The sequence below is a fragment of the Semicossyphus pulcher genome, unplaced genomic scaffold (genome assembly GCF_022749685.1).
Source record: "Semicossyphus pulcher isolate SPU_LCO1_2020_fin unplaced genomic scaffold, fSemPul1.0.p SCAF_5, whole genome shotgun sequence".
Lineage (NCBI taxonomy): Eukaryota > Metazoa > Chordata > Actinopteri > Labriformes > Labridae > Semicossyphus > Semicossyphus pulcher.
The window spans coordinates 14,742,597-14,766,327 of record NW_027211726.1 but is presented as its reverse complement, the minus strand read 5'-3'; the positions used below and the strand labels follow the sequence as shown (position 1 = coordinate 14,766,327).

The following is a 23,731-nucleotide window of genomic DNA, read 5'->3' as shown; positions in this document are numbered from 1 at the left end:
TTAAAGTTGGATGGTAAATCAAACATTGAACTGACTTCATGCAATGACAATACCCCTCCCAACCCTTAGAAAAATTATTATCATTATTTCTACACTATTTTAAGTTATCCCATGACATATAGCCTATAGAGCAGGTCTAGACTGTAGTCTTTACAATATAATTCACAGAGATCAATTCCATGATGAGCAAGCACTTGGACACAACTAAGGAGTTAATTAATCATATTATCTGACATTTTACCGATGCATTCACTTGTTTAAGTGAGGCTGGGTAAAGGAAGCTCTTTTTATCACTGGCTATTTACAATTAAATTTTTTTACTTTTTTACTTGACTGGTTTAAAGGTGCCCTAGACTCTTTAAACAGGCCTCTTACATAAACACACACCTCTAGGATTTACTATAAGAATGTAGCCTATGCTGCTTGACTGTGCATTCTCACGCCCCAGTACTGTCAGTGAACTTACTCGGTCGCTTGCTCTGCTTCGAGCCCTCTCATATTTTTGCATGAGTAGCTTACAAACTGCTCCATTTCTGAACTTCTCCCTCTCTCTCTCTCTACCTCGCTCTCTCTCGCTCTCTCTCTCTGGGGGTGGGGGCAGAGAGCTATTAGCTGTGCGCTGCAAACATCATTAGGAGGGGAGACGCTTTCCACCGTCAGCGCCTGCCGGAGCAGAGCAGGGGAGCCCTGGCAACAAGGAGAGACACAAACTCAGCAGCCCGTTACACCCAACAGTAAGTCACACAAAACTGCTCCTTCAGTACCCGTTTCACCAACCTGTCAATGCTTTCAGCATGCCACTTTTCTCCTCTGGAGCTGTGGGGAGAAAATGGCTGGAAGAACTGGGCAGGGTGGCGCTGACGCTCTGGTTTACTTCAAAGCCTTGGAAAATGTTTACCTCGCCCTCTGACCTATTTATTAAGTGACCAAACAATGCGGGAGAATGCGGGGTTTGGGTGTATGTACTTGTCATTTCGGGTCGTATTTGCAAAGTAGTGTTTAAGTTGGTCGAAAGAGAGCGGAGGTTTGGCTGGAATGTGACCGAGCGAGGAGCGCGTCCGCCGGGCGGGCTGGTGTCGGGCAGGCGCTGTACTTCCACTAACTGCGCCACTCGACCTCGACTCAAACATTTTCTCTTTGCAGACTGTTTCTAAGCGCTTAACACTGACATACGCTGCTAAAAAACGTTGCGATAAGTCTTATTTTTCTTCTTTTGAAGTCTTTTCTCGCTGACATTGACTGTTAAAGACGAGAATTACATTTTTATCTACGTTTCACCATCGCGGAAGTGTTTTCTCTACTCGAAAAGAGACGAAGAACAAGTAACCACAGTCCGCATAAATTGTCCAGTGTTTGTAAAAACGTAGTTATATCTATTTTGCATTTTCCTACGGCTTAATATAGACAGTTATTGTTGCGTATGATGTTACTACACAGTGTTTTACATTGCCAGCTGGTTGTAAAGGACATAGGGTTTGTGATTGCTGGACTACCCGTGATGTCATTCATCCTAGCTTGGACCATTATATAACGGGACTGTAGGGAAGCCTGTGATAGCAGGCTATTTTTACTCTGTTTACACCTCGGAGTTGCACTCTCAGGGTTGGCTATGCGTCCCAAGTGGTAGCCTATGCTTTCACTGACATTATGAATTTAATATGGCATCTAAATGAGACCAAGTGCATGGACATTTTGAATGCTCAAAGATGAAAAGCTGCACTTCTCCCCACCAGCTGCATTTACACTCTGAATTGTTCCCCTTTTCTGAAGGCGTTTGTGTAATTATTTAAGAAAAAGAGACGTCCAGCTTCGCTTGTTGGTTATGTCTCTTCATGTTTGAAGCATGTCCTGTAGCCTGCTCAGTCGCCTTCCCTTAAGCAATGAATGAACTAGTTAACCATAGAGGACTTCAATATGCAAATGTCTCATTAAAAGCTATTCACAGTGATGGTAATGTATTTGACCCAGGGATATAGAAAATATAGGCGATGTTACATGTATACCCAATCTATTAAGATTGTTAACTCAGTTTTGGGGACAGCAAATAACCCTTTTGGAAAGGTTTAACTGAAAATTTAAAGGAAGAGTGCAACCAACATTTTACATTTTGAATAATAATCGTGTTTAAAATACCTGTGCACTAATTAAGCCCTAATGAAAATATGATAATATATTATAATATAATTTGATTATGCTGATGGAGTTTTTTAATAAGGTTTGACACTATAGGAAACATGTTTTTTTTTAACCCAGTCTCTCTCCTGTTCTTTTTACATTGTCTGCACAGAGGAATTATATATATAATAAAACAATGATACAAGTGGCTTTTCTCGTTGAATGCTGACAGATGCTGTCTGTTAGGATATTAAATATGACTGCAAGCACCTGCTGCTTTGTAATTCACTGGATTGTAACATTGTGTTTGGAAAATTGTTGCAGTGTTTTAACAGCATTGGAGTGCTTTTATAGGCCCTGTACTGCTACATTGAAATGGTTTGATGGGCTTCAATATTGGTTTTATGGAAATGGTTTGTACTATCTCTATTTTTCCTGTTGTTAGAAAGGGCAACCAGTCAATATTATTGCAACAGAAATGTTTACCACATTTGGAAACTGTTCTCTGTCAATAGTGAAAGTACAAACTTTAAGGCTGTACTTGTGGCAAGTAACTGACAAATTGGTTGCTTATGCTTTCTTCTGTAAACTGCAATGGTACGCTCGTTCTGATGGGACTTTGGCTCCATTTTAGTAGGCCAGAGAAAGGAGTGAAATAGTTGCCAGTGGGGTAAAATGGAAATGCAAAGCAGAGCATCAACTCCTTAACAGGGGATGCCTTTGTGTCAAAGGTTAGGGGACCCAGAATGAATCCCTGTGGAATACCACAAGGAGGTTTTTAGGATATTGGTCTACATTTTTCAAGTTTTAGAATTCTTCAATCCAATAGAGAGTAATTGATGATTTTATGAGACACCATGTTTATAGTGAGTGGTTATAGAGCGTTGCCTGGCTGCACTGTGAATTTGTCTATGACAGTTTTGGTGCTGTGATAATTATTGCTTTGCAGATTTGAGGTTTGTCTGAATCGAAACAGTGCAGATGGATGGAACAAAAGTTGAACTCACTTGTTCTGGCACCGGGTATTTCAGGATAGGGATTGACAGGTAACACCTGCTATTTCAAAGGAATGGTGAGTACATGAGATGTCAATAAAAGAGGTGGGGAGTGAAGTTAGACAAGCTCCTACAAGGTAGATACACAAAGTGTCGAGTAGAGATTTAAGACAAGAGGTAAGGATTAACAAGGTGCTGAGTTCATGGACATAAAATGTGCAGGTATTTAAGGTGTACCTAAAGGAGAAATAAAATAACTATATACATAAGGAACAGCAGAGGGAGTACTTGTAATATGTCACTAGCTGGAGTTCAATGAGTTTATGATTGTAGCAGAAAGGATTTTGATTCATTTAAAAAGAAGGAGGTTCAATATTTTGATTCCTTAAAGCATTGCCTTTAGCTATGATGGTGGACATGAAGGAAACACCAAGCTATAGTGCTCTATTGTGCGGCCATGCCACTGTGAAACAGGCGTGCTGTTCCACCCACCTACTACACTCACACAACATGAACACACACGCACGCACACTCAGTACACACTTACTACTGCCACCACAGCCTTTGATTCCAGCCGCCACTCACTTTCAAATGGTAATGAGAGGCAATTAGAAGCCAATGTGTCCTAATCACAAGCCATTTAACTGAGCTTGGCTCATTTGTCAGAGCCATATGTGCACAGCGACCCACACACACGTGAATACACACATCTGCTAGATCATGCTAGAGTCTTTTCTTTGTCTCTGGAATTTGCTGCCTGTGTGAGGCAAAGTAGGGAAATTATGTGTAAGTGAGTGCGTGTGTGGTTTGGAGGTAGAGAGAGATTTCCAGGTAATGATTGGGCAGAGGTTTCGCGGATGAATGAAGAAGTGACAGAAATGGCTTTATGCTCCAACCTGCAAATACAGACCGACTGAATGATGGGTATAGGCATGTTTTTCCTTTGGCCAACGGTTGAAACAGGTGTTTTGGGGTTTCTGTGTATATTTGTAGAGGAATTAGTTGGGACAACAGTACTTATACTCAACATTTGCTTACAGAATAACTTTCACAGGTTACACACCGCAGGCAGAGGTTTAGTGAAGGGCAAACACAATGAGCGTCATCTACCCACCTTCCAAAAACTAGAATCGCATTCACCTATATCCCCCGGAGTTTACGTTGGTGAGTAAACTTTCTCGCTTCTGTCTTTGTAATTTGCACAAATCATCCTCTGTCATGTTGTAGTTTCGTCACGTGAGAAGAAATCAAACACTTCTTTTTTTTTTTAGTTTTAGTTTCGTCACGTGAGAAGAAATCAAACACTTCTTTTTTTTCTTTATATTTCATGCCTTTATTGAGAGGACAGTGGATAGTGTTGGAAACAAGGGAAGAGAGTGGGGATGACACGCGGCAAAGGGCCGAGGGCGGGAGTTGAACCCGGGGCCGCCACATCGAGGACTGTAGCCTCTGTACATGGCCGCCGATTTAACAGCTGGTCTAAACCGGCGCCCGAAATCAAACACTTCTGTGTGCTGAGTCTGCAAAAGATTTGGGTTGTGTTTGGGCCGACCATTGAGGTAGGGGTGACCAAACAGATAAGAGATTAAACAGCATGTAACATCAAATCATCTGTAACACCACTTGCTGTAAGGTCTTATGCACAGCCTTTACCTTCTTTTGCTACTACAACCCTAACTGCAAACTGTACACATATTGCAAGCATGCTACAACGTGCCAATGCAAACACACTTAATGTAAACATATGTAGCTACTCCAGTGCTACCTACAACCAGAACTGGACGCTGAAAACACACAAAGTATTACACACAAACTATATTATTGCCCCTACGGGTTTCCTTTATTGTACACAAGACGCTACAAGAGCTACACAGAAAGACCGATGCAGGTAGTACTGGTTCGAAGCAGGACAGAAAGTGTGTGAGAAAAATGGTAGTGAAAAAATAAAGAGTGGTGGGCGGCGGTGGGGGCAGATCAAGAGATTGAGCTGTCTGGTTGAACCATGCGGCGCTCAGACCTTTTCAGCTTTTCCTTTCATCCTCCTCTATTCATGAACACACAGTGTGCACGTGCATGCACACAAGAGAAAGCAGCGCACAGAATACTGCTTTTAAAGAGGATCAATGAGAGTTTTTTATATTTTGTCTGAAAGAACATTCCAGTGTGTGTGATCGTGTGCGCCTTTTATTGCTTAGTGCACAGTCTTAGACTGCTGTCTGTATGGGACAGCGCTCGCAATTCAATTAATTCAACTGAGATTAAATGGCCGGCACTTGAATCTGCAATTCATCTGTAGAGAGTGAAAACACGTCAGTGGTGAATTATGGGTCAATGAAAGCATTTCTTATGGTCTTGTGAATCATTGAATTTCACTAATGCACTTGTTGAAGTCCCATTCGTCATTTATGAAATGTATAGTTCAATGAAAACCTTCACCCCAGCTCTGTTTACCACTTTGCTGTACTGTGGACTCTTACCTTGTACGAGTGTGTCGATGTATTTAACCATAGCTATTATGTAAGAAGTGGGTGTAGCCTCGAGGTATGAAAACGAAGCGGTGGCAGAAGTGCTTAAAGTGGCAGAAGGGGGCGACTCCACTCGTTGGAAAAGAAGTCTATGATAAAAAAACCCTACTTTTTGCTAAAGCCGCTTTCCCACTGGTCAAAAACCCGCTAACACCCGGCTTTTTTGCTTAATGGGAAAGGTTACAATCGGCATTCAGACCCGGGTAATTATCGCCTCGGCTCCGATCGGCATTGATGGGAACACAAAACCCGGGTCGACACGCTAATCTCCGCCCCCTTTCCGGCGCGATGCTACGCTCCGTCGGTAACTTCTGCAACTCCTCGTCATCTCAGCTACAAATTCCGCCCGTCTCCGTCCGAGCAGCGCTCGAACATCGCCCCAAATTTGTCTGCGGCTAGTTTGATAAACAGACTGAATGAGTAATAGATACAATAAAGACCTAACCACCGTAACATCTTCACTGTTTACTAACCCTGTTTCAGGCACGTTTGAGACGTCAGACGGTGACGCAGCAGAAAAGAGACCGACAGGAGGATACTCCACCGACAATCGGCATCTATAAGCGAGTCTTCCAGGGTCTGAAAAACCTGCATTATCTGCATTAGCTTAGTACCTCAGTAAAAATGTATGCTTTAGGACAGGGTTACCTTGTGATCGACAAGCTGTTACCTGTTGGTCAATTAGGATAGAGGCTTTACAATTTACTCTTGTCCAAATATGATCACTTGTGGTTTCAGAAAAACAACATAGCAACAGTCTAAGCACAAAACGTCAGGATATTTAACGTCCCCACTCCATCGGATGACCTTCAGGTGACCTTGTCCACTTTTTACATGACGTCTATGGTGCTAACATGAGAGTGCATGTTTAAATTTGCAGTCTTTGACCCTCTTTCTGAGCTTACCGTCTTTATTTTGAAGAGGCAGCCCAATCAATACCAATCTTCTCAATGACCAGGAAAGGGCCGGTGTCTGAATTAAAGAGAGAGAGAGAGCGAGAGAGAGAGAGAGAGAGAGAGGACTAAAGCCATCCCACAAACTTGTGTTACACTGTCGGGTCGATAAGCCTCTGCATGGCTCAATAACCATGTGAAAAAGGGAAGCTAGAGCAGCTCAGCCATGTGCTGGCTTTGGATCTGTAATGGCTGCTGTATTGAAGCTGACACGCTATACAGTTATCTATATGTCAAACAGGTTTCTTTAAAAGCCTAAACTGAACTGAACTTCAGGGTGTACTTAGCGTCTAAGCGATGACATAAGTGCACTTATTGGCAAATAACAAGCTTTTAGGCTACAAACCCCCGCATCAAGCAAAACATTGCGTGTGTTCAAATGGTGAGAGCTGTTTCATCAACTCTCTCTAGAAATGTAGTTCCTGCTGCCTCATGTAAGCAATCATGCAATAGTTAATTCAGTGTGCTGCCTCTTTGATCCGTCTGCCTTGATTTATATTTGATCATACTCCAAGCAGCGCCGGGGTGAGAGGAAACGGTTTAAAGCATTGGCCTTTTGAGGGCCAAGATAAATGAAGGAGAGCCTGACTGATAAGAGCTCGCTCTCTTTGGACATCACAACGTTTTCTTTATGTTTATGGGGTCTGTGTGTAGGAGCTCTAGTTGTGTAAATGATTTATTGGTACAGAAGGTTTTGGGAATGCTTTGGTAGATCACCTCAATTTGTAGCTGCAATAGCTGCAGCCTAAACCTGATGTTTGCCTCTGATGGATGTGAATTGTCATATTAAGTGTCATCATTATAGGGTCCCTTCCTCCCTCCCTACTTCCTGCAACAACTCTTCTTTTACTGCCAGATTTCAGAGCGATTTCTTTCTGGCCAAATAAAACGGAAACTACTCGTCAGACATGTAGAATCAAAACCAATCTGAGCCTCTAGTTGCAAATAACTTCTTGTGGACGTCCTTTAATCAGGTGCAGTTTCCCACAAGGATTACGTTTCAGCCATTGCAGGCCGTTTTGCAGCTGCCAGCTACCTATTAGTCATTTAGAGCCTAAAATATTTAAAAATAGGGCCCAGGTTTAAAAATACCAGATTTCCCTTTAATGGTATTATATAGCGCAGAGCAGCTCTTTGCTCTTCCAACTGTGGCTAACTTAATGACAAGGCCATGAGACTATTTGGGAAGGATTTGTATCTGGTTTTGTTGCATAAAAAGTCATTCTCCAAGAGCTTTCTTTAAATGTTTGGTTGTACACATTCTTTAGGTTTCTCCTCCTCTGTCCTCTCCCGCTACCCCGGTCTTCTCTGCCTTATCCTTATCGGAGGCAGTAGAGGATTACAGTGGGGAGTTGACACTGACTGGCAGTCAGACAGCTCCTGCAGACTCTCCTCTTCCCCATAGAGCTCCAGGCCTGGGACAGGGATAAGCTGACAACCTGGGACACAGCCAGATAGATAGTGATGAGGAAGAGAGATGAAGGAAGAATGCGAGGAATCGAGGTCATGCACATGTATCATCCTCTCTTTAACACGGACATTAGCATCACATTCACAGGTATTGTCCTGGTTAAGATAAGGATTAAAGTTTAAGAGCAACTTGCTAATTTCAGTTAAACAATGACTCCTTAAGGACTTCTTTTTCCACCTCCATATTTAGGAGTAAATCTCCCAGACCCTGAGCTGCAAAGGTGGGCGTGTGGTTGTCAGCAGTGATTTAAGTCCGAGCCAGGAGGATATGCATTGAGAGAGAGGAATTCAATAACAGGAAAATGGCCAGTGATAGAAACAATCCCTGGAATACCAAAACCCACCCTTCACCAGTGTTGCTCTTGGCACAAGCTTGCTTTCCATTACTACTGTTTACTCCTACATGATGTTAAAACAAAGCACATAATGCCTCCCTAAATAGCCCATTTCATCAATGGCGCTTGACTTGGCGTGTGCAATGACGTCCCAACTTCCAGTCCGTCCATGGCCAGTGGTTGTCACTATGCGCCTTGTTTTTCTGACCACGCTTTGGAGCATGAGACGTTGGACTTGGGTCAACACATGGTCTAATGGGTGACCCCTGGAGAACAGGTTGAGACAAGCCTGTGAAACGAACCCACAGGCAATATTTAAACCAGTGTACATAAGGCTGAAAGTATTTCCTGTCGGACAGATCTGTGGTTGGAATGGAGCAAGTTGCTGGATACATCGCTGGATTGGCTCTCTCTCCGACTCGGTCTGTCCAACTGGCCGGCTGGTAGTTGCGGCTTGGCCAGTTCACCTTCGTTACTGGCTAACTGTATGGCCGCAGATCAGCCTCATCTGGCCGGACATCTGACTGGATGCTTGGCTGCAGGCTAGCTAGCTGACAAGCCTTCTGGACGCTCCTCTGGCTGACTGAGTCGCTGGCTGCCTGACTGACTGGCTATTATTTCTGGCCCTTCCATTAGCTGTGTAGTAAGCTCATGACATTGGAGCAGGGAGATTTGGCTTTGACAGTCAGGGAGGTGTGCTAAAACAGCGGCGACTGAGATAACCCTAGCGAGTCAGGATGTTCCCTGCTGGTCCATCAACAATTACAGCATCAGGATCTCTTTAGAGGCGGTCTCTTTCCCAGTGTTTCGTTCACGAACCTTGACTAGAATCTTCCATATTATTATATTTTCACAATGTGCCCGATATCACAAAAGCACGCCTTGAATGTAGGATTATACCCGTTGCTGGCTGAGGAGAGGCGACGTAATTGGAGCTATAAATTACACAGAAATGTTCTAAGATGGTGGCATTACTCCTGCTTTGACTGTAGTGACAAAAACAAAGCGGCAGACGAATATGGCAGAACATACCTAATGGATTTCATTGCTGTGCATCGTACTGATAAAATACAGAAAATCCAATAACTTCCTGCTTACTGCCACCATTAATGCGCCTCATATTACTCTACAAGTTCTCTGTTTTGTAGCCACATTTTAAGGTTGAGTCCAACTCCTATTTGTAGGATTAGATTCCCCTAGCTTCTGACAAGGGTTGACACTTTTTAGAACATAACCATAGGCGGCTATTTAAGGATTATGCGAACTGGTTTGTGCTTTGTGTCGTGCGTTTGTGTCAGCCTCTCCTCTGGCTTGTGTTTTCGCCAGCGTGCTCATCAGCGAGTGAGCGTGCAGCAGGATCAGGTGATGAGCTATGACACAGATAAATGAGGTTAATGTGAGGTTTCATTGTGGCCCGGCCAGGTCTGCTTTCCTGACTCTGTCATCTGCTTTCAACTGCCACAGATGGGGGAGGTAACCTGGCTGCAGAAATGGCCGACATACCTGCCATTGATTAGCCACATTTCTACACAAACTCATAATGTAAATGATGCAGGGCAGAGACGAGAAGGAAGTGCATCCATGCACAATCTCACGTCTTCATATCAATCTCACACACATTGACAGGCTCATGCACAAGTAGTAGATATTTGCATGGACACACGACACATTAACACACACATGGCGCAGCTGTGCTTATGCTAGTGTACACACCCGTCGCAGGGGCTTGCCCGGGGAAAATACCTGCGGTTCGAGAAGAAAGTTGACCTAATGGGAAATTACTCGGCATCCTCATCAGACTGAAATAATTCCATGCATTCCATAACATGAATGGCTCTTACGGGAACTGTTAAACTTCCCAGATGGCAGATCACTGTAAGCCACATAAGAGTGTCAGGTGCTTTTGTAATCACCATCATCATTATAGAACAAATAGCTGTGTATTATGTCTGTGGTGTGATGGTCTGATATACGAGAGAAGTGTTTCTCATATGGGAGTACTTGTACGCCAAAGGGCACACTGGAGAACTGCAGGGGGGACTTTTTGAAAACTTTAATTAAAAATATCAGTCTTGCTTTAGTCCTGAAATAATTATTATATAAAACCTGCCAAAAAGTATTGAGATATATATATATATGATATGCGATACGATATGATATGTGATACGATATGCGATAAGATATGCGATACGATACGCGATACGATACGCGATACGATATGATATGTGATACGATATGTGATACGATACGCGATACGATACGCGATACGATACGCGATACGATACGCGATACGATACGATACGATACGCAATACGATGCGATACGATACGCAACACGATACGCGATACCATACGTGATATGATACGCGATACGATAGGATACGCAACACGATACGATACGATACGCAATACGATGCGATACGCGACGCAATACACGACACGATACACGATACCATACGTGATACGATATGATACGATACGATACGCGATACGATACGCGACACGATACGCGACACGATACGCGATACCTGGCCTACAATCACGATAATATCAGGATACAACTATTCTGCGATAATTGATGTATTGCAAGACAATCATGTCTTCTTCTTCTCTTATCCTGCTGTCAACTTCTTCTTCGGCCAATTAATTTTTGTTCACGTTACCTTCATTCATCAGTCAAGCGCCACCGTGAGGAGTCATGAAGTAGTGACGCGGTGACTCAAAATCACAGGGAAATCTGTTTAGAGCGCCGTATATTTTTAAATTAAGATATCGATGTTTGGCGCAAGCATATTGACAATTGTATTGCACGAGTCCGGACGAAGATATATTTTGTCCCACCCCTGAGCAATACAACCGAAAACGCAAAGAAAGCAGTGAAAAACTAACAAAAGCAGAGCCTACGAAATAACGTTAGTAAAAAGGAGAATACTTTTAAATGCTTATTGCACACAGAAATCAGCCAACAGTAGCATGAATCCAGTTACAAGGTTGTCGTTAAGTTGGTTGCTGACATTTGACTAACATTGCACTCTCTGCTCACACTGCTGCACTGGAGTACATTATCAGATCGGATCGATGCATCGAATGGAATACTTGCCAGTACCCCATACTACACTTTAGGCATCAGTGGAGGGCGATACCAAAACTGGTATCAGTATCGGAACAACTCTGCCAAATATATAATGCTTTTTTCTAATTGTAAAAAGTTTGAGCCCACGAGTAACCAAACTACAGTGTTGATGTGGATCTGGATGTTTCATGGTGTAGCTCTTCTTGTCCAAACCACTGTGATAGATCACCTTAAAAAGTGTTGAAGGTTTCAGATCTTGCTCCTGTTTTGTTTGACCATAATAGTGACACAAATAAATGAAGTGGACTTAATTTCTTTTGTCAGATGTTGACGTTGCCTCTGTTCTCTCCTCCAGTTTCCTCTCGTTTCCTCTGATGGCCTGACCCACAAATGTCACAAAACTGCAACTCTGATAAAAAAGGTTGTGAGGTTCGTGCCACACGCACTCTGTCGTGTGATCTGTAATGTGTTCTGAAAGTGTTGGTGTCATATTTCCCACAGCACTTGAAGACATCCTACATTAGGACAGATTCTGAATGGGCTTCTGCTCCCTCTGCCTGTCAGATGTGTAGCGACCACCAACCTAAAAAGAACACAACACAACTCCCTTCCTCCTCTCAAACCTCTCATCATCAATTAGACTCACATCAGAAAACAACACACCATCTTTTAGGTGGAAAAGATGCTTTTCTCCGCCTCCCTGTTCCAGCCGCGCCCCGTCAGCACGCTTTAATGCCACATAACGTGCCATTAGATCTGCTAGAAGTCTGCCCCCACACCACCTCTAGCGTGGCTGCCTGAGATGGAGCGCTGAGTGCATCTGCAACCTGACAGGACACGCTACCTAAAACTGTACACACTGCTGAAAGGATGGGGGAGGGGGTACAGAGGTAGTGTAACCCTTTTAGGAGGCCCTTCCTGGATACCATTTACACTTACTTAAAGCGGGGCGCTGATGTGTGGGGAGGGGGAGCGAGATTTTTTGTGTGAATGTGGGTCAAGGGTGGAGTCATTTTGAGTGAGAGCATGCAAAATGTATGTTGTTTTTGGACATCAAACTTGACCCAGCAGAACACACCTGTCATAACTGCTGGCACATGTACATTTCCTGTACTTCAGTGGGCAGGAGTGTACATTTTTAATCATACTGTACTTAAAAGGCCATCTGCTTAAATCAGATACCACACAGAGGACCCCAATGACCCTGATTCCCTTCCAGAATAAAAAGATTTGAAGTGAAATAATGGGATGTTTTCTTCCAGAGGCAATTTTATTGATGATTGGTACCAACGTCCACGGTCGGCTCCGGTTGTAACTGTTGATTTTCCTCGCTGACGGTCGCTTTCCTTTTCAGACTGTTTGCCTTCATCTGAGCGTCGAATTTGTTCCTTTTTCCTCTGGATTTTCACTTATTTTTGAAGTTGTATCTGTAGTCACCGATTGTATGTTCAGCCATTGAGCCATTGGGGCGGCTGTGGCACAGTGGTAGAGTCTGTCGTCTTTCAATCGGAAGGTCGGCAGCTCAATCCCCAGCTCCCTCAGGCTACATGTCGAAGTATCCTTGGGCAAGACACTGAACCCCAAGTTGCTCCGAGTGGCAGAGCCAGTATAACTGATTGACAGTTGGGCACTTTACGTAGCAGCCTCTGCCATCAGTGTATGAATGTATGTGTGAATGGGTGAATGTGATATGTAGTGTAAAAGCAGCTTCGAGTGGTCGCAAAGACTAGAAAAGCGCTATATAAGTACAGGCCATTTACCATTTACCATTGTAGCCGCTTAGCTCCGCCTACACTCTCTGGCAGACCAACCTCTGCTGGGTCACGTCACTAACTGGGTCCATAATTCTATTATACTATATACTGCAAATGCAAAGGCTTTCATCAGTGGGCCATGTTACCTCATTCTGCGATAGATAGTGACTAAACAGACATTTATTTACATGAAAATCTTCAAGATTATTACTTCAAAGTTTTTCAACATGAACAAAAATAAAGGTTTGGTTTAGCTCAGTTGGTAGAGCAGGCGCCCCACGCACAGAGGCCACACAGACTGCAGGCTCGACTACCGATCTGCTGATCATTTGGTGCATGTCATCCCCCACTCTCTGCTCCTCATGCTTCCTGTCTAACTTCAGCTTTCCTCTCTAATTGAAAAGCAAAAAAACCAACAACAAATCTTTAAAACCCCTGAAAAAAAGATGACAAAATGGAACCAGTGCCAACATTCACGTAATAAAAAATGCTTATAGGACAAAAGGAAACAACCAGAGAACTAAAAGTGAAACAAAAAGAAGAATGGGTTCTTTGACTCATTCTTACATTAGGGGCGTTTGGTTTGGATACAAGTACTTTGTCAGTACAATGCTTTGATATTCCTGTTATCAGTCTCGGCTGAGCCCGAGTGACGCTTTAATACTTCCACTGTTGATGTATTTGAAGCTGTTTTGTAGATTGACTTGTGTAAGATCAGAACATCATTTCTGTAATGTTTGTTCACCAATTGAAGTGATGTAAATGAAAAGGTTGTTGTTTTTCAGAACTTTTGCTTAAACACACTTGAGATGTTATCTTAAATACTGAACCGCAGACGGAGTTCACGGCTGTTTTGTTCGCTAAATAAAGCTTATATGTCTTTCAGGCGACATGCTGCAGTGTCTCTATGTTGCAACGTAGCTATATTGAAGACGCTTGCTCAGACTGATATGAACTCGATGACCTTATGGAACGAGAGTTATCCTGAACCCTGTGACTCTGAACAAGAACTTACATGAGCAAATACACTACTGGTGGATTATGTGCATGAATTAGGACCACAGCGGACTGATTTGAACTTCCTGTGTTTGTAACGAGGTATTCAAGAAGTATCTGGGCACGCATTTATAGTGCAGCTATAAATATATATGCTGCTGTATATAGCACGACATGACAGACTTTCCGACGGTCCAAATGACACTGTTGTGCGTTTTTAGGACCTTACAGCTTATAGTAGGTGTTGTCATGGTGCATGAGCGTAAGGTTCTGAATGTGGGCTCTAAGTTTGAGGCCTGAGTAGGCGTTGCTCGCTAAGGTTACAGAGTATGACTCAGCTGATACTATCTTGCAGCTTGGTTATTAGTGCAGACTGTTTATATTTGGTTGTCTGGGTAAGTAGTGAGGGAAAGTTAGTCTGAGAAAAAGGCTGAAAAACCTGCAGGAAAGATGCAGCGATCTGTGCCCCAATTTAGCTTGTTAGCATATAAAAACGTGTGTTTACGTGTGCTAAAATGTGTGTTTTAAGGTAAAATCTTTCTACTGACCTGCAACAAGTCTCGGCTTTATCGCCGTGACCTACAGGCTGTTTGTGTTTCATGAAAGCGTCTCTTGGAAGTGATCATTTGTGCTGTTGCGCCTACTTTTTCTGTTTATCCAGCCGCTATGTTGCAACTGAATCATCAATCCAAAAATCTGGACACATCCAAAAGCTCACAAAGATTCTCATTGCAAAAGTATTTCTTTGAATCCCCAAACCACAACATTAAAACCTCAAGCCCCACCAGCGACCTGTGGTCTAATTCCCAGAAAGCTTGCACAATTAAGGCTGCTAAGAAGCTGCCGGATTTGCAGGTTTCTATTTGAACTTTCTGCAAAGGTCCTAAGTGTGTTTGTCAAGTACAGCACATGATTAGAGTCCACCGACTGCTTAGTCCCCTTTCGTTCGGCTTTGGAGAAGAGATTTGGAGGGTTTATATTGTGGTTGTTTACTTCTAATCTCTTAAAACTGAGGCACAGTTTCATAATGCCTCGTAAAAAGTAGTAAGCCCGTGTCCTGTACTCATTTATACGAGTTTGTGTTTGTAAGCCCCACGGGACATAAAAGAGAGGTTTGGAGCAGATGTGGCCGAGCTCAGACTGTCTGGTTTTCTTTGAGAATTACCTTCGGCTGCGCGCACAGTGTAAGATTTGTAACATGCTCTAGTGTCACTTTCTCGTCTCTGCTACACATATCAGTTTCTGTTAACTGAACAGCATACTTAGAGATAATCTTTCTGCATACGGTTCATGGAAATCATGTTTTCTAGAAAGAGAATGATTTGTTTCAAAATAAAAGTCTTTTTCTGATTTTAAATCTTAAATTTACTTTTTTCTGTTACTTAGGGAAGTTAAAACTGACTCATTATGTTGAGTGTTGCCACCATAGACTGTATAAAAAGATGGACTACATGACAGCTCCTAAAAGTGAAGCCAAAACATCTCTATCGCCCCCTGCTGACTGGCTGCAGTATAGGTCATAAAGCCCGCCTCCTCCATGTTAACAGATGGGACATGAGTCAAACTATAAAATCAAAATACACGTCAAATAAATGTTTCTCAAACATGGTTTCTTTCATTACAGTTAGTTCTTATCATGCTGATTTACATTCAAGTGTTTATTTTTCTGTCAAGTTTATTTTTAATTAGTTATTTGATGCTGTAAAAAGGATGATTGACAGCTCTGTTGACAAATGCGGCTCCTGCAGACGATCTGTTCCTGATTAGCAGAGTAGAGGAGGAACGATGAGAGGAGACGTAACTAAAACAATCACTACAGTCATTGAAGTTTACATATCTGTGAACGTCTGCTTCAGACCAACACAAGAAGCTGTTCTGCTGTTAAACACGCCGGCGTGCGGGATCCTTGCTGTTATTTTAGGTAATTTTAGTGTGTATTTTTGTTAGCGGAAGTGGCTCTGGCGGCTCCAACCGCCGATCTCTACTGCGCAACTCTGGCTCCAAATGATGTCACCAGCGCAAGATGGTAGCGCCCGCCACTGGGGGTATTTTGGCTTCGATTTTGTACAATAAAAGCAGATGGAGACGCGTGTCCATCTTTACATACAGTCATTGGTATCATTTGAATTATGCAAGAGCTATTTTTGGTGCCTACAAAGTTTACAAATGTTCTGTGATCATTTCCGAGGTCACGGCCTAAACATCCGGATGACCCAGAGAGATGCAGGTTGTATGGTATAGTTCTACAGTTCCACTATGCTAAACAAGCATGCAGCGTTTTGTAATCGTGTATGAACACAGAGACAAGCATCATAACCACTGATTTGACTTTAACGAGGCCTCTTAACTCCCCGGGATGTTTTTAAATCCTTTAAATTGATCCTCTAATTTTCGCTCGGCATGAAAATCTTTGTGGAAGCAACTTTTGAGAAATGCTGTACTATACATGTAAAGCTGATTCTATTCAACGCCATCACTTTGAATTAAAATCTGACATTCACCGAGATTTTATGGATCCTTTACAGACATTAATTGAGCGGTGTTTCGGACCCCCACTCGGTCTTTGTGGAGGAAATAACATCTGATATTCGGGGTGATACTTGGCTCTTATTTCCTCCTCTCCCCTGCTGCTTCATCGGGGGAATCTCTCAATTATTCAACCAATAAGTTGTGAGTGTGCCCACTTATTGGACGTAGAGCTTGTTGGGTGTGTGTGTGTGTGTGATCAGGATGGTCTAAAAGGAACTGCAGTAATTTCACTAGAGCCAAAATGTGCGCCTGCCCCACTTTCAGTCTTTTAATCATGTATAGACACTCGGGGCACTCCTGTGCCTGTGTGTGTGTGTCCCTGTGTGTGTGTGTGTGTGCAGGCACATGCGTGTGTAGTGTATTCATGGTAATCCGTGATGTGAGAGAGGGTTTCGGTACAGTATGTGTCAGAGGAGATTGCACTTAGAAACTCCCTGGAGATCCTGTGTGTGTGTGTGTTTGTACTTTCAGATGCCTGTGTGTGTCTTCTCCCACATAGAAAAGTCATGGCGTTGTCCTTATTCAAACTTTGGTCTGTAACTGGCTCTATTTGCGGTGATTCATTTTATTGAACTTTGTTTGTTCTTTGATAAGCGGACGTTTATTTTCAGAGATTTTAAAGATAAACTGACCGAATATGAGAGCTTTATCTTTATGTGACGACCTGTCTTTGTGAGTGCGCACTATTTATTTGTTAGACCCTCAAACACTGTAATGTCAGCATGAGCTTGTAGCAGTTTGTAGCCCTGTGTTTCCATCCAGTCTAACAAGCTGCCTCAAGCAACAGCACTGTTGTACTAGTAAAGAAACACCATGTACAGTAATATGTACAGTAATAAGTAGCTGGGCAAGCCTCAGCCTGCCTCTCCTCTGTGTGAGCAGCAGTATGTTGTGATGTATAGACAGAGCAGGAGTGTGTTACATATCATATTTAGGAGTGATACTGTGCCTGTGGTTAGCACTGTCGCCTTAAGGTAGCTATCATCTTTAAAAAACAGAGCAGCATTTAACCCAAACATCCTGGAAGTATTTGAGCCATTGGCTTCCTCGCTAGAGCAGTAAACATATAAAAGTTAAAGCCAATAGAAAGCAACAAAAGCCTTCTGACTCAGTAATTTAGCTAACTTAAAGAGGGGGTATTATGCTGTTTCACATTTTAAGATATATATATAATGTTACAATGTTGGATGTCCGCACTAACTGTGGGTGAAGTTTCAAATCTGTCGTTAAAAGTATGTTGGAGTAATCCCCAGCTAAAAAATCTGCAGGCTGCTATGAACGCCAGGTTTCAGACTTTTCCAGGCGCTTCACTTTGTGATGTCACAAAGTGGAGGAACTCTATATTTGGCCGAGATGCAGCACAACTTCCTGCCCCGGGCACAGTTAAAGGACACGCCCACCCAGCAGCTCAGTCTGCCTTGGAAATTTTTTTCACTTTGCTCAACAGCTCTGCTCGTCAAGTTGGACAATCAGAGGAAAGCGGGCTTATAGGGGCGGGGTTTCTTAAAGGGACAGAACGGACTGAGTCGTTTCAGGCAGAAGGGCCTGCACAGAGCACCAGTGTGAGAAAAATGAGGAGTTTTTTAAACTGTAAATTATGCTAAGCTACTCCACAGGTGAGTGAAGTATAATGCTTGAAATTAGCATAATACCCCCCCGCCCCCCCAAGTACACAATAGTTACCATCTAAAAGGTAACAACAATTAGTTTCAATTCAAATTTCAAATATTGTTTACGTTTCTATAACTGTTAACTAACCTGCATAACTAATCATAGTATATAGTATAGTATAGCCAAGCCAAACGGTAGCTAACCTGCTATTAACAATTAGCATTAGCGTCGTCCGTTGACAGCAGCGGCTTTTGCAGGAGTTTAGTGCAGGCTGTTGAAGATCTATTTTAGTTCTGTAATTATATGGTACAAGCTAACGCCACAGAGCCAGCAATTAGCATTAAACTGATAGCTTTGATAACAAATAGCGGCCTCTCAGCTAACGTTTCATGTGTATGCTTGCTGCTAAGTATGATAAGGATAGCAAAGCATTTTTAACTCTCGGTTAACTATTCGGTGACCAGTTGAGATGAAAATCTTGAAACGGTATTGCTTGTAGTTCATGTTTGGATTCTGATTTAGGCGAGTCCAACTACGCTGAAAAGGGAGATGTCAATCAATTTCTGATCTGCCACGCCTCCACCGCCTTGAGAAAAGGTCTAAACAGCGAAATTTAGAAAGATACGAATATTTATTTTCACTCAGTTTACTTATAAGGGGATCTATACCAAGTATGTCCCCTTTTGTCTCCTTGAAAACAACATAAATGGGATTAAAATGGAGAAAGCAACCTGATAGACCTAGTTAGCTTAATACTATTTGTCGCCTTTACATGGTGTGTCTGCGTTTTCCCTGGGCTCTCTCGTGTGTAACTGCAGGGAGAGGAGAGGTCACACTCTGCATGTTTGAGCCGGGCGTTGCTGTACATCTCTAGCTTGTCAGGTATTGAAAGCACAGCTCACTATGGAATGCTAACAGGCAGGAAGGGTGTGGCCGCGTTGTGTTGGCGGCTCTGACCCTGTGACCTTGGTTATTTGTAGGAGAGAGAGATAACGACGCTTCATGTGTCATGACGTAAATGCAAGTCACAATAAGCAAGTTTCTTCTCTGTTCTTGTTCTGTTCTTGTATGTTGCATTCATAGTTTTTCAAAGGCAACCATCTGCATGGCATAAACGCACACCCACACACCCACACGCACACACATACGCTCAGAAATATGCAGACAGCACCAGCACTCAAGGTTAAACAAAGATAACCAGACTTTATTTGGGTTAAGGGCAGTGCAGCAAGTTGGAAGTTAGCCATGAGCTGACACACACACACACACACACACACACACACACACACACACACACACACACACACACACACACACACACACACACACACACACCTGTCAGTGTTGGCCTCTGCCCAGTCCTCTTTCTCGTAGTCGCTCTGTTCTTTTGTCCTCTCTGTCGTGGTCATCAGGATCTCCAGGGACAGCTGGTGGGGCAGTGTGAGCACCTGCACCTCGTACGTGAGTGTGTGTGTGTGCATCTTTATATGTGTGCATCATTTAGGTTAGGAGGGGGTAACTGCAGTGTTCTGCTGAGTATCTTTGTATGTGTGTGTGTGTGTGTGTGTTAAGTGTGTGCATGTGAGCACCTGTGCAGCCAGCAGGAAGCTGCCACAGCCGCGGTGCTTCATGACGTATGCTGGTGACTTCCTAAAGTCGACTCACCTCCGTGTCCAGAGGAGGATATTAGAATAGGACAGAAAAGAACAGGATATATATTTATCTTTATATTTATTTATTATTTCGGCTCACCAAACCCTAAAGACTTCCAAAGCACGTTTTGGTCGCACACAGATACAGAATATATGATTAAATAGATATAAAAGCAGATAAAATGGTGTTAAACCAGCCACACACTCTTGTTACTGTATGTGAGAGTTAGCGCACACATGTACGCACTCTCCTGCACAAAGCTGCCACAAAACAAGCTCTCTTGTTTAGTTGCTTCTTTGTAGAGCCTGACCGATATATCTGTTGGCCGATATTTTCAGGCCGATACAGGCCCATGACACAGATATCGGTATCTGCATTTAAATTTCTTTTACAATTTGCTCCAACATGTAAACTGTTAACATAAAATATAGAAAACTGAAAAATTGTGTTGATTTAGAATTGATGTCATCGTTTATCTAGCCTAGCACTGTCCGACAGTATTAGTGCACAATTAGCTTTTTAATTCACTTTATCGGCTTATATACTACTAGCTCTTGAATCAGTATCGGTATCAGTCTCAAAATCCCATATCATTTGGGGATATATGCAGGCCCTTAGGCACGGGTAGGTACCCATTTTTCTTTTAATTAATCACTATTATTAATAATTAAAATGTGGAAAGGTAAGCCTAATCATTGATGTCTAGACACCACTGTCCGTGGCGGTGGCGAACTGGTCGATTACGCACAGGCAATGCGCTGTCCATGGTGCTGAACTATTTAACGAGGAAAAATATGAAATCCTAATTAGTCACATAGCCAATAGTACGATGGCATATTAGGGCCATTACGGAGCCGGAGGAGATGAATATTAGTCAGAGAAAAAGCTCAACATTTTTGAGACTGAAGTGAAACATTTACAAGAAAGAAAACTGAGTTTAAAGTGGTAAATTTGCCGAAAAAACTTCTGATATTGCTGCATATTTGTAAGATTGAAGAATGTTGTTTACATCAGAATAGGCCAAATTCATGACAATGTGTCTTTAAAGTGCGGATGCTTATTGTGATGTGTTTGTACTGAACACTTGTACAGAGAGCGGGTCATTGTTGTAGAATGAATCCCGACGGGGGAGATTGTTAGACACTGACGCGTCAGCGCAGAAGGAAACGGTTGTAATACAATAACAATAATGATTGTAATAACACACGGCATGCTGGCCATCATGAGTGTTGCGTAAACCTGTTTAATTGTGAGAGCGTCAGGGTGACAGTTTGTCACAGACGCCATGTAAATAAACAAACATTTACAATGGCCCTAATACGGCGTCGAACATGTGTTTGTTTTTAACTGTAGTGGTCTGCAGGGCTGTGAGCGTGCCTATACAGAGTGTGCCTACCTACTTTTTCTGAGGCCTCTCCAATAATACATTTCTGCCTCGGCCACTGGTTATATGTCATTTGTCTTTACGGTTAATTCTTCCCCCTCCCTTTAAAAACAGGGTTAGAATCTAACGTTAACTCGTCATCATATAAAATAACTTTGAAGCAGAAGCCAAGAAGATTCAACTTCCTGCCTTCAGGTCCTATTATGAGAAATTAGCATTTTTTGTTCTTCAGAGTTAATCTTTTAGCCAATAGCTTTGTGTTTGACCCACTTTTTACTAATCAGTCGAGCTAACATGAATACGGTGAATCAGAAAATTGGCACTTTGCACTTTGGGTCTTTTATGCTGCTGATTAAATAAGATTTCTTGTCCAACATCTAGCATGTTATTATTCTATTATTACAAAGCTATTCAAAAAAACATCACGTATGTGCTTTCCCTTTGGTTTCACCATAGGCTCCACTTCTCTTTAAGCCGCTGCATCAAACTTCGCCTCCTCGTCTGCAGGATATTTTCCAATAAACGTTGACTTTGACTTCTACGAGCAATTAAGCCGTCAGAAGCAAACAGCTCTCTCGCCTCAGCTAAGAGCATGACGGACAAGAAAAAGAGCACAGGTTGACTGGCCGTCAGCGCCGCTCTGACAGGATCGAGACTGCGGGGGCGAGGGAGACTAAAAGTTTGTGTCGAGGAGTAAAAAGAGGTGTGATGAAACCTGCTCTTACAGCTGCAGCTTGTCGGTGCTCGCTCTAATACGATGGCTGTAATCCGGCCTGGCGCCTGCTTTACTGTCAGATTACTGCATAGACGGGCTGTTTATGATCCTTTTACACTATATATTTCAAACAGATCTAATTGTTTCCTGTCTGTGTCTTCTTTGACTTTGGATGAAATTTGAAAGCTCTATTTATACTTCCAACTTCCTTTCTCATCTTAACGATCAAAGCAGCAGATTATTACTATGCATGCGTGGGCCGCATATATGTCTTTTGATTGTTTGAAAAAAAAAAAAAGAAGTTAAAGTTGTACATTTTTTGTGCGTTCCCTGCAGGCGCCCCTCCCAGCACATCCCAGTGTGGGGATCTTATGGGGCGATCAAAGCGCGGCTCCCTGCGTCTCCAGGCCCTCTGCGCTAACGCTGCTCGACTGAGTAATGCTGAGTAACTCCCTCAGGTGGCAGATACGGCGCTCTGATGTTCAGCACTCTGTCAGTGTTTGTTACACATATTAGCTCCTTTCACACGTGTGTGTGTGTGTTCGCATCTGAATACTGCACATACCAGCACAGAAGCACACAGACTTGTGTTTTACCTCTCTCCACGCACTTTTCTTCTCACGGCGCGGAGTGTGTTTTATTCCCCCTCACTCACATGCCTGTCACGTGTCACAGGATGTTGTTATGTTATGTTATGATGTGTTGCCCTGGAGAGTACCAGTATTAAAGAGGAGGGATGAGGACAAAGGACAAAGGGAGAGGAGAAGAAGAAATCAGGAGAGAAGGATGTATGCTTGGATTTAAACCTCCGTTAGAGGTTTGGTTTAAGGGCGTAGCAGCTGAAGCTATGTTTCTGGGGGAGAATGCATCACTACTTATAGCTTTATCTATCTATCATCTCTAAACATGCACATTTCTGTGCGAAATCAATGCATTAAATAGCGTTTTTTAATTCATGAGACATTTAACGACATCAGGAAATGCTCAATTAACTTCCCCCCATATAAAGGCCTGTTACAGGGGAGAGAGAGAGAGTGAACCTCCGACAGCAGGGTCCACATGATGTCTCAATCCTGGCTCTCTCTCTTCTTTTATCTCCCTACGTTATCTCTTTTGTGTACACAGTGTCACCGTGGTCATTGTCTATTTTAGCCGCTCCACTATCCACGCTATCTAGGTTGCCTGGCACGCTGTTGCATTGTGCATGTAAGCACACAGTATGAATGGAAGCAGAGACCTGTGTGTGTGTGTGTGTGTGTGTGTGTGTGTGTGTGTGTGTGTGTGTGTGTGTGTGTGTGTGTGTGTGTGTGTGTGTGTGTGTGTGTGTGTGTGTGTGTGTGTGTGTGTTCACCAGCAGGAAAAAGCGTGATCATCGGGTACACAGAAGCACATTTGGGCCGCTTTTCAGAGTGCTGAACTTTGACCTGCAGCGATAGTGCCGAGGGTTAGAGAGTGAGTTACATAACGAAGAGTTCATGTTTCTGTCTGTGTCTTATTGAATGCGTTCGTCGCCTTTTCATACTTCTTTTTTTCTGTTTGAATTTATTGAGTTCTTACCGACGTAACAGTTCAAAACAGAACTGATAAATTTAGTTTAATTAAACATTAATTTAGATCATAATCA

The 23,731-nt window shown here is 42.9% G+C and overlaps 1 protein-coding gene across 2 annotated transcripts in view; it reads left to right on the top strand.

Moving 5' to 3' along the window:
* Positions 1-659: 659 nt before the first annotated feature.
* atxn1a (ataxin 1a) overlaps positions 660-23,731 on the top strand; it is a 100,974-nt gene continuing 77,902 nt past the window's right edge. For both annotated transcript variants that reach the window (XM_069680982.1, XM_069680983.1), the window contains exon 1: positions 660-734. The gene's annotated coding sequence lies outside the window, so the exon portion shown is untranslated. The remainder of the gene's footprint in view (positions 735-23,731) is intronic.